The sequence below is a fragment of the Bombina bombina genome, chromosome 3 (assembly GCF_027579735.1).
Source record: "Bombina bombina isolate aBomBom1 chromosome 3, aBomBom1.pri, whole genome shotgun sequence".
NCBI classification, from domain to species: Eukaryota; Metazoa; Chordata; class Amphibia; order Anura; family Bombinatoridae; genus Bombina; species Bombina bombina.
The window spans coordinates 1,238,151,952-1,238,164,049 of NC_069501.1; positions in this window are offsets into that span (position 1 = coordinate 1,238,151,952).

A 12,098-nucleotide genomic window follows, 5' to 3' on the forward strand; every position below is an offset into this window, starting at 1 on the left:
GCTTTTGAGACAATCCCTGCAGAGGACTGGAAAAACTATGACCGTGTTAAGGAGAGATTGTTGGCCCGTACAACATCACCACAGAGTCACATTGGTTTAACTTTCGCAGACTTCAGAAGAGAGAGGGACAACTCTATACGGAGCTGGCTCATTAAATGTCCCTATCTGTGGATGCCTGGTTTGCAGGATGTCAGGCGACACCTTGGAGGAGGACATTTAGCTAGTCCTGCTGGAACAATTCTATGAGCAAACACCTCCAAAGATGCGAGACTGGGTCAAGGACCGTAAGCCATTGACAGTGGATCAGGCAGCAGTCCTAGCAGACCAGTATGTGGATACGCAACGGACTCTACGCCCTGAAACCTGTCCCTTCCCAGGACCAGACAGCCTAGTAGTTATCTGTCCCATGTCCTCAAAAACATGGCCGGCATTACTTCCTACAACCTCTCACCCTATTCCTACCCCTCTTCCAAGGAAGATGGGACTGAGGTGTTTTGGCTGTAACCAAGTGGGGCACATTAGGAGTAAGTGTCCCTGAGATGTTTCGCAGACTACCTGGAACCGAGCATCCACAGGTCCCCTCAGAGTGGCTGTCTCTGTGCATCCCGGGGCTGAAGAAGAGTTTGAGACCCTGCATGAGGTTGACCCAGTGCAAGAAGCATCCCTGGACAAAAGACATCACCACAGACTGACCGTGAAAGTCAACAAGCTGCCCAGTCAGTGGCTATGAGATAGCGGCGCTACCATCATCCTGATACAGCCTCAATTGATCACCAAAGAGGAACACGCCGGCTGGGCCATCGCAGTGCGGGTAGCCAGGGGCAAGGTTCTGCAAATCCCTATGGCCCACATCTACTTGGATTGGGGAGCCGGCACCTGGGATGTCGAGGTTGAAATAATGCGAGAATTGCCAGCAGATGTGTTACTTGGAAATGACCTGGGCTATCTCTCCTCCTCATTCCAGCAGAATGAGGTATTCAAAACGTTTGCCGTGACCACCAGGCAGCAGGCGCGGAGGCAGAGCAAGCACTTGGTAATGGGACCCAAGTAAGAACAGATTCCCCTGACTGTGACATGACCGTGCCAACTCTTCCTTGGACCTCGACCTCCCAGTTTGCCCAAGACACCCTTACCGATCCCTCCCTGGCCAGCTACCAGGAAAGAGCAGGGACTGACCCTGGAGTTTTATAGGGTGAGAGGATAGAGTGGCAGAAGGGATTGCTTTACCGAGTGACTGAAGGTGAGTAGCCCCATCCTGTGCCCAAGCGACAGCTTGTGGTGCCGCAGAACTATCGGCATCACCTGCTTAGTGTTGGGCATGACATTCCCCTGGCCAGTCACTTAGAAGTGACCAAAACTTACCACCACCTTACCCAGCTGTTCTTTTGGCCTGGGATCACTGGTGACATTAGGCACTACTGCCGGATATGAGATACCTGTCAGCTGGTGGGCAAGAGGCGTGACTGCTCTAAGGATTCCCTGTATCCCCTACCCATAATCTCTGAGCCATTTATACGGATTGCTGTAGATCTAGTTGGACAGCTACCCCGCCCCAGTCCTTCTGGTAAGAGATATATCTTGACGGTGGTAGATTATGCCACCTGTTATCCACAGAAAATCCCCATGACAATTATCTATGGAAAAACAGTGGCAGAGGCCCTGATTCGGATCTTTGACAGGGTGGATTTTCCTCAGAGACTCAGTTTACTGCTGTCCTGATCCAGCAACTCTGGAAATTATGTGGGATAAGACCCCTGTATAGCTCTCCTTACTACCCCCAGACCAAAGGACTGTGTGAAAGGTTCAATATAACTCTGAAGCAGTTGCTTTGGACCTTCGCAACCTCTCACAAAGATTGGGAGAAATTCCTGCCCCGCCTCCTGTTCGCTTACCAGGAGGAGCAGCAGGAATCCACCGGATTCTCCCCATTTGAGCTTTTGTATGGGAGAAGGTTAAGGGGGCCCCTAGACTTACTATACTAAGAGCTCACTGGAAAGGAGGGGAGGGGGTCCAGGAGACCTCTATTGTGGGGTATGTGTTAGCTTTGAGGCACTGACTGAAAGAGCTCACGGACGCTGTCCGGGAGAACCTTCAGTATGCGCAGGGAAAGCAGAAATGGTGATATGATCGTACCACCCTGGATAGGGACGGTGCATGTATAGAGGGATTGAGATTGGACAAGCAGCTATAGACCTTACAGCAGGTGCAGGTCAGGAGGGCCCTTAGTCAGCATCATGAGATGTTCTTTACAGCCCCTGGGTACCCTACCATGGCAGTGCAACGTATGGAGACCCCAGGACAACCGCCTCTACCGCAGATGGCTTCCCAAGTACCCGAGGCAGTTAGAGATGGGATGAGGAAAGAAATCAGGGATATGTTCGATTTAGGAGTCATCGAGCCGTCCAATAGCCCCTGGGCATCCCTAGTAGTGTTGGAGCTGAAGCGGGATGGTACGACCCATTTTTGTATGGATTATAGGAGACTCAATGATGGCACCACGACTGATTAATACCCGATCCCCCGAGTAGATGAACTATTAGACCACATCTCTCGGGGAAACTTTCTGTCCACCCTTGAGCTATGCAAGGGGTACTGGTAAATTCCACTGGACATGGAAGCTATTCCGAAGTCAGCATTCATCACCCCTTTTGGCCTGTACCAGTTTACGGTCATGCCGTTTGGAATGAAGAATGCTCTGGTGATGTTCCAGCAGATGGTAGATCGGCTCCTGGATAGTCTCCAGAACTATGCCTGTGCATATCTGGACGACATTGCGATCTACAGCATTAGGGCTGCAGGACTGACCCTGAAGACAGAGGAGTATAGCATAGGGATGTCTGAGGTCCAGTTCCTTGGGCATTGGGTGGGCTGTGGGCGACAGTGTCCTGAACCTTCAAAGGTTGAAGCAGTTGTTCAGTGGCCCACTCCCCGGACGATAACCCAGGTCTTGGCTTTCCTAGGAATGGCAGGGTATTACCAGACATTTGCCCTACATATAGCACAATTGCTAAGCCCCTTACTGACCAGATCAAGAAAAGCCTTCCCCGACAGGTCTTGTGGTCCTTAGAGTGCCTTCCAACGACTCAAGAGCACTTTAACATCAGCACCCATTCTAGCTGCTCCTGACCCAAACAAACATTTTGGTGTTCATACAGATGCCTCTACTTTTGGGTTTGGAGCAGTACTGAGCCAAGTGGGGGCCCACAGCAGTGAGTACCTGGTGGCCTACATCAGCCGCAAGTTGCTACACTGAGAAGTGGGGTACGCTGCCATAGAAAAGGAGTGTCTGGCACTGGTTTGGGCTTTGAAAAGGTTACAGCCGTACATCTATGGACGATCATTTACAGTGCTCACTGACCACAACCCTTTAATTTGGCTCAACCAAGTTTCTGGAGACAATGGGCGCCTGGAGTCTTGCCCTGCAGCCCTACAATTTTACAGTTCAGTATCAGCCAGGAAAGCAAAATGGGAATGCAGATGGTCTTTCCTGGCAAATGGATTTAAAAGTAATCATTAATCCCGGACATCCCCAAGTTGACCTGTGTGGATCAAGCCGGGTCTGCCAGACTATGGGACGGGGGGGGGGGGGGAGTATTGTGATGAACTGAGGGATGGGGTCACATCTTTCTACCTTGAGAGTATTCGGCGCAGTGTCGTAGTTTGAGCAGCTAAGGCACAGCCCCAATATTGACCTCCTGAAACTGTTTTCAGACAGATTTTTTGCACATGTCAGTCAATACCATTTCCTCACATAAACTGCATGTTTTCAACCAGCAATAGGATTACATCTTTATGGGGTGGTGGGAGCGGTTCCACATCTTTAGAGATAGGAACATATTTTCCCAACATTTGATTAAATATATAAGGTTCATTGACGATCTGTTGATCATTTGGTCCTCTGGCCATTCACAAGCACAAGATTTCATCAATTACCTGAATGACATCAGAGTGGGGTTAAAGTTCACTTTTGATTGGCACAAAAAGACCATCAATTATCTGGATGTAACCCTGACTGCTGACTATGAGAGCGGAATGGTTTTCTCCTCTCTCTACAGGAAGCCCATCTCTGGGAATTTCCTGTTGCATGTCGTAGCAGTCACCCTGGGCATGTCTTTAAGGGCATTGCTAAAGGCAGTTCATGCGGGTAAAATGCAACTGTACCCTTGATGGGGACTTTATGAGAGAGAGTGAGGACCTTAGTAATCATTTGAGAGCTAGAGATTATACCAATAAATTGGTGAATAGAGCCTATTGTGAAGTGAGAAAAATGGATAGAGCACAAGTGTTTGATTCCAAGAGAAGTAATCTTACAGTGGGCTCAAGGGCTAACCACAAAAAAACGACTTTGGTCACAGCATACTCTAATCAATATCACCAAGTGTGCAATGTTATTAGGAAGAATTTACCAATCCTGAGGGGTGACATATTTCTATGTAAATGATGGTTATCACTTTGAATATAAACAGAATTTGACCTAAGGTAATTTACTCTCCCCAAGTATTCTTAGGGACGAGGAAAGAAAGAGTTCCTGCACTTCAGGGGGACATTTAAGTGTGGCAAACTATCATGTAGATCTTGTGACCAGGCCAATGTGTTTACCACATCTGTTTCAGCTACCACTTCTGAGGTTTTTGAGACTAAGGGGTGTGTGAAATGTGGTAACAAGTTTGTGGTCTAGTTGATAGAATGCACAGCATTGTCTTGAACAATATGTAGGGAGGACTACAAGAGAGGTGGGGACCCACATTAAAGAACATCTGTCATATATCACTAATGAAAGAGCAGTGTCAGCCTTGTCCAAGCACTTTTTGGAATTCATAATGGAAATATTGGTTCCTTTAGGTGGCAGACTATAGAGCAGATTGTGAGACCTCCAAGAGGAGGGGATAAACAATAGATACTCTCCAGACAGGAGATCTACTGGATACATAAGCTCGGTAGCTTGCTACCTGGGGGATTCAACTCAGAGTTCGACATCATTAATTACTGGCACAGGTTAAGTGCTAAACAGTGCCAATATCTGATGATTAATCAGTATATTGGGATCAGGGTACAATATTTTATTGATCTTTAGTGCCCTATGTGCCTACTACATCAATTTCAGTCCCCTAGTATAACTATCACTTGATATAACACTGATGATGATTTGAGTTCAATATCTGGGGCTTTATAGTGAGAGTGAGATTTTATGCCTAGCATTATGAATGAATATCGGGTTCTATATTGAGATGATTTATAAGGTATATGAACCTCCTAATCTTATGTTTATACCCATGGTTCTAATGGGATATTAACCCTCTACCTCTAATTAGTACTGACAGGTTTCAGTATAGGAACTAGTTTAGTAACTGTATGTACTTTTTAGTTCTGGATTCTGATTTAGTGTTAGTATTATTACCTTAGGTTGGGATAATTCCCTTCTGTATAGGCGTATATGGTTAATACTCAACTTCCCAGTGACTAATATGCCTCCATTCATGTTATAGATTCTTTGTTTTTCTAATTAACGATTAATATACATTGTTAAGACTAATATGTTTCTTTGACATGGGGGGTTCATGACATATTTGGATTTGTATAACTCCAGTTGTACCACTATGCCTATAGAACTAACTCTCATGAGATTGCTTTTGTTTCCTTCTGTTTTCTTTTCTTTGCCTTTCTTGTCTTGATACATACAATATAACATACAAAAGTTAACCTAATGGTTAAAAGGAGTGTTTTAGGTACCTTCAATGGGAGGTGATTTGTATCTTTAAATTTCTCACACCTGTTACCTGTTTTTTTTTTTTGGTTTTTTTTTTAAAAAGCTTTATTGGGTTTTCAAATATAGTAGACAAGTACAACATTAGTACGACCAAAACGTACAATTTCAATGACTTAACAAAAATAACAGACACTTAGAGAATCACAGAATGTGCATGAAATTATCATAAAAACATACTACACTTAAATCTGAAGTGAATGTAGAGGGGGGAAGGGGGGAAGGGGATCATCCATGGGAAAGGGAGGGGGGGGAAAGGGAACAGGACCTGGAAAGAAGGGTATGGACATTCTAAGGACTTTATCAAAGCGGAGTAAGTGTGGGAAGTGCACCAAGACTACTGAGGAAGGGTATATTGTCTTAAGTCTCAAAGCTAGGCAGCCATGTTGTGTCAAACCTATTCTTCCATTCGGCCCAAATTAGTTCAAATAAATCAACTCTACCTTTGGAGTAATATATAGTCTTTTCCATGGTGTAAATATAGGCCATGGTTTGGGTAATATCAGACCAAGATGGGGGGGTTAGTTCTCTTCCAAGCTCTGGCAATATTAAGCTTAACAGCCGAAAGGAGGTAAATACATAATGACGCATAGTGCCTGGAGAGTTTGCTAGTACCCATATGTAGCAGGGCGGCTTCTGGGGTTCAGGGGAGAGATATAACCATGTTCAAGAGCTGTGAAAAGCACTTGCTCCAGATGGGACCCAGCTTGGGGCAGGACCACCAAATGTGTGTCATGTCTCCTACCATGCCACAGCCCCTCCAACAAATGGGAGAAGCATCAGGGAAAATTACAGCTAATCTGGCAGGCACAAAGTACCATTGTGTGAGCAATTTGATATAGTTCTCATGCATAGTGATGCAATGAAGAGTTTTATTTGTGAGAAGAAGTGTACGGTGCCATTCTTTGGCGGGGGCAGTGAACTCGAGTTTCTGTTCCCATTTAGTGATGTGCAATTCCTTGTCTGTGGGGGCTGCTCCCTCCATGATATAGTAATGGAAAGATAGCGGCTTTCCCAGCTTCAGACCCTGTTGCCACCTGGCTTCTCAGATAGTTAATTGCCGAGAGAGGGATGGTTTGAAACCCCAGCTAGACAGAAAGCTGGGGACCCGTACATATTCAAAACGCATATAGGGCGGAGGAGGCGACGGACCGCTTATTTGGTCAAAGGAAACAAAAGAATCACACTTGTGCGAGGGCCAAAGGTCTGCTACTCTCAGAACGCCCAGTTTCAGCCATACCGATGGGTGCGAGTCAGGGAGGCCAGATAGGAGGCCAGTGAATGAAGTGATGGGAGATGGATGGGGAGCCACATGGGGATAATGTCTCAGTTGCTCCCACATAGCAAGGCATTCCCGAATTATCTGATTCTCTATCCCTAAGGGTCTTCGACAGTGTGGGGGGTTCCAGATTAGATCTCTCAGCGGGAGGTCGAAAGGTAGGGAGGCCTGTTCTATCGACCTCCATCTACTATCAGAGTCCTTTATGCCCCATTGGGTAATGTGCGTAAGCATAGCAGCCTCATAGTATCTGGATACAGATGGGGAGGCCACCCCTCCATGCATTCTGGGGTACTGCAGAAGTTTATGAGCTACTCGAGGAGGTTTGTTCTGCCATATGTATTTGGTACATGCGCCTTGAAACTGAGTGAGAAGGGATCTAGGTACCCTTATAGGGAGGCATCGCATGACATAGGTTAGTTTTGGGAGATAACTCATTTTGAGGGCTGTTACCCGACCTAGCCAAGAAATACATGGGTAATTCCACTGCTTAGTCAACACAAGCAATTCCGTTAAGAGGGGCTTATAATTATCTGCTATTAGATTGGGAATGGAGTTAGACAGCTTTACTCCCAAGTGGGAGACATATGCATTGTTAATGACAAAATTGTATTTGTCTCGTATGTTACCTGTTTTTTATGTCTATAACTATGGTCTGCTAGAATGAAACCGGTCAGACTTTCTTTTTATCGCTCCTGTACCCTTGTATGGAGTCTGCCTATTTTTAATGAGTATATAATACAGTTTTGCTGCTTTTAACGTTTTGGATCCAACTTCATTCATTTTCTGAGAAAGAATTTTTGGATTATTTTTTTCTACAGGATTAATAGGAATTTTGGGGGGCAGAGGTTTTGTTGAGACTCATGTCTTTCAAGGCGGGACTCCATATCACACGTAGCCAGATCCCTAGAACTAGTTTCTGTCACCTGCAGACCAAAACCGGATGATTCATTTTGTATCAGTAAAACCTGCCCCAGACTCTTAGGCACCACTAATCCTACTATCCATCAAAGAGAGCCTATGTGCCCAGAGTCAGACCAACTGTTATCTGTGTCAATAACCTTCCCATTGGTATCCTGTTTGAGGTGATTACCCAGTTGAAGGGGGATTATTCAAAAATCAGTCTTGCCTGATTATTGGGGTATTTTTCTGATTATTGGTGGTCAAAGTACTAAGGAAGAAGAACAGGTGGACATACCCAGGCAGGGTAACATAGAGGTCCATCACAATGTGTACATATGTATTTATATGCATATAAACACATAAATACATATGTACACACATATAGACATATATATATACAGTATATATATATATATAAGTGTATTGAATCCCTTTAAGTAGAGAAAAACATGTGAAAACATATTTATGCAAAATTCATATTTAATAAAGTGTTATAATGTGTATTTACTGTACATATTTCACATTCCTATGTTCTGCACATAGGTGAATAATCCACCTTTAACTCTCTCCTCTACCCACCTGCTCAACCACCCCCATCTGTCTTTAGTGCTCAAGACCTGGCAAACTACTTTTTAAACAAAACACATATGATCCAAAGCAACTTCCCATCACCAACCTGCAATATTTCAACAACAGGCCAGTTACTCCCTCTGCCACCCTCTGCATCTTCCATCCAGCCACTAAGAATGAAGTTTCTTCATTACTATCTTTCTTATGCCTCACTACCTGCCCGCTCGACCCTATCCCTTCCCATCTAATACCCTCCCTGTCTTCCACCCTCACTCCTGCTCTTACTCAAATCTTCAACCTATCTCTTTCTACCAGTTCATTCCCATCTTCTTTCAAACATGCAAACGTCACTCCCATACTCAAAAAACCCTCCCTCGACCCTAATTCTCCTGAAAGCTACCGCCTCATATGACTGCTTCCACTAACATCAAAACTCCTTGAAAGGGGGCGGATCTAACCGCTTAGCTGAGTGGACATGTTGGCAGAGAGCTCCTGTCTCATATCCTATTTAACAAGTTTAAAAAGTCACTTATTTATCATAGTTCAGGTATTCTGATAAATTCTCTGAGGTACCAAGCATAGCTGGGGTGCTTTAGCTTACGTATTATTCCCTTACAATATACTGCAGATCCCGAAAGTGAATTATTGTGCCATCGGCCTTACAGCTTGACATCCGTCTAACCCTACTCTAGGCTTACTACCTACTGTGCTTCAGAGGGTCGGCGATCCGCTCCGGAGCATCTACAAGCAACACAGCAGGACCGGGGAACAAGAATCAAATAGGTCCAAAACCGACCGAGAGTCAGGCGCATCTTAGGATCTAGCTTGAGGCCCAGTCGCGTCAGCCCACTAACTACTTGCTCCCTACCTACTATTGGAAGACCGCAACGGAGGAGAGCCAAGATCAGGAGATCGGAGAAGAGAGGGTGAAGATAGCAGGAGCCCTAGCCTGAGATCTTTCAGGACCCGACATCTGCACCACTATTGGTGCCAAAAGCAGCCAACCTGGAGGAGAAAGACGCCACAGACAGGCCCACAGTTAGTCCCGGCATACCTCACATAACCTCAGCGCTGACATAGGAGGGTGTAGGGAGCGGATCCGCAGACTCTGGAGACAGGGGAGACAGGCTGCCACAAGTAAGTGTGCAGTATCATTCACACACACACGATCTCCGGCAGAGGCCAAACTGTTCTGCTACTTGCACATATATAAGGGCAGAGACCTAACTGTATGCACACTACATTTGGGGAACCAGGGACCCCCAGGAAGAAGCTAAGTGAATCCTTGAGCTCCACAGCTTCTGTATACCCTTTAAAAGAGACTTCCCACCTTTAAAAAGCAATTAATTTTCAGCTGGACAGCTCACCATCCTAATGTGGGCTGTTATGTTATAGTGGGCTGAAGCAAGAATACCACAAGAGGATCTTCTGTGGATAAATAAATTAAGTCTAAAGTTAACACAGACTCCCAATTATTTCATTACAATACTGGGGCCTAATAAAGCAGCAATTTTATCTGCATTTTCTAAACTGAAACTCAAAGCGTTAGGGAACTATACATAATTTGACTGCGGATTCAGAACTTCACCATAGTGGACAGTTAATAACCTAAAAGCCTCAACACAGGACTTACAAGTACAGACTCCCTCCTCCCTTTCCCGCTACCTCGTGTGGTCAGCAGGTCATAACCACTCTATTTTTTCCTACTCCGCCCAGTATGGGGCACTTCCCCAGGAGGGTGGTCTTACTTATTTGACAGTCACCTATCAGCCCCACAGGGCAGAGAATCCCTAAGGGAGGACATATAAAGTTGAACCACTATTCAACATATGCCCTGCTTGTCTCTCTATCGAATCAGAGCCTTTATATTAGAGACAGTGCTTTCTGTGAACACTTAGATACAGAGGAGGTGATATATCAAACTGCTGTTCCCAATAGACCTGAGTACCTGCAGTGATGTTCCTTTTGGTTAATGACCTTTTCTTCAACATGCTCATGTAGAGACCATGAGTTTCCGGCAGTCAGGGTACTAACGGGGGATACTATGCCCCTATATAATACAATTAAGATTTAAGCTGCGTGAGGCTTATTTGTTGCTGTCTTCATGGGCAAGCACATACATACTGATACTTTTGTGTCCAGTACATTTACTTGGGGCCAGCTGAGTGGTGGACTCTCTAACATGCCGCAGGGGTCCAGGAGAAGGACCGCAAATCACATTGAATATAAAAAATCTGTTGCTGATCACTTCAAACCCAAGCTACAGCTGGGAAAGAACCCGGATATCAGAGTCCCAGATACGGATTCCTCCACAGAGAAAGCCATACTGGATCAGTGCTCCCAAACAATATTAGCTCCAGAATCCACAATGGCGTCAGAAATAGTAGACACGCTCACCCAGAAATTAAATAATCTACAGGACACTCTTACTAAAACCTTCAAGAGCTCAGTAGCTGATCTGAGGAAAGATATTGGAGCGATTGGCGAGGGAGTAGAAGTTCTGGAGCAGAAACAGGAGGATCTAGCGGTAGAGCAGGCCAATATATCTAACAATTCACTAATAGTGGTTGACATGATAGATAATATGGAGGCTAAGATGGCAGATATTGAAGATCGCTCCTGCCGTAATAACTTAAGATTTAGAGGAATTCCTGAGGAGATCCTAACCCAGGATCTGGAGACCATCCTTAATGAATTCTGCAGCTACCTCAAATCTCCACAACTCCCTAGTGAGAATCTGCTAGATAGAGTCCATAGACTTCCTAGAGGCAGAAATGTCTCAGCCAAAAAACCTTGTGATGTCATTGCTCATTTTCATTTTTTCACATATAAGGAGCAGATCACTAGAGCAATGTTTTCTAGTCCCAAACTCCCGGACAGGTTCCAGAACATACAGGTCTTTCCGGACCTTTCTCAGTATACAATCCAGAAGAGGGCTACCTTCAGAGAAGTCACTAAAGTTTTGCGGAATCAGGGCATCAAATATAGGTGGGGATACCCTACAAAACTCCTCATTCATAGGGAGGGCTACCTTTATGCAGCCACTACCCCTGATAGGGCTCAACGATATCTGAAACACTGGGATTTAGTCCAAGACCCCCAACCTAGGGGTCAACAACATACCAGAATTGGTAAAGCCTGATGAAACGGCATTGTTAGCCGAGAAACGCGTTGCACAGCAACTTTTAAATGTTTTTAAGAAACTGACTTTTTATCACTCTTCCTTGCTCCTGTGGGTTTTGTGATTACCCCTTACTGACAGCTACTGGATTCTTTATTAAGCTGTTCATTGCAGCCTATCATGGAGGTTATTTGGAGAGACCGAACCTTTGTCATCAGCACCTGGGCTTCAGCAATCATTTGGCAGAGTCGGCATTGAGGAGTCAGCCGAACGGCTCTGAAGTTTTGGCCTGTCTACTATTGCACTGTATGTGCATCTATGTCTGTGATTATATTACCTTGAGCACTATCGGTAGATTCTCAGTTATTTGGAACTTGCTGCACAAAGAGCGCCTCTTCTTTTTCTGTTTTTCAGGACATTTATACCAGAATTGAAAAGGAGCCTATAAGTCCTTCAGCCGG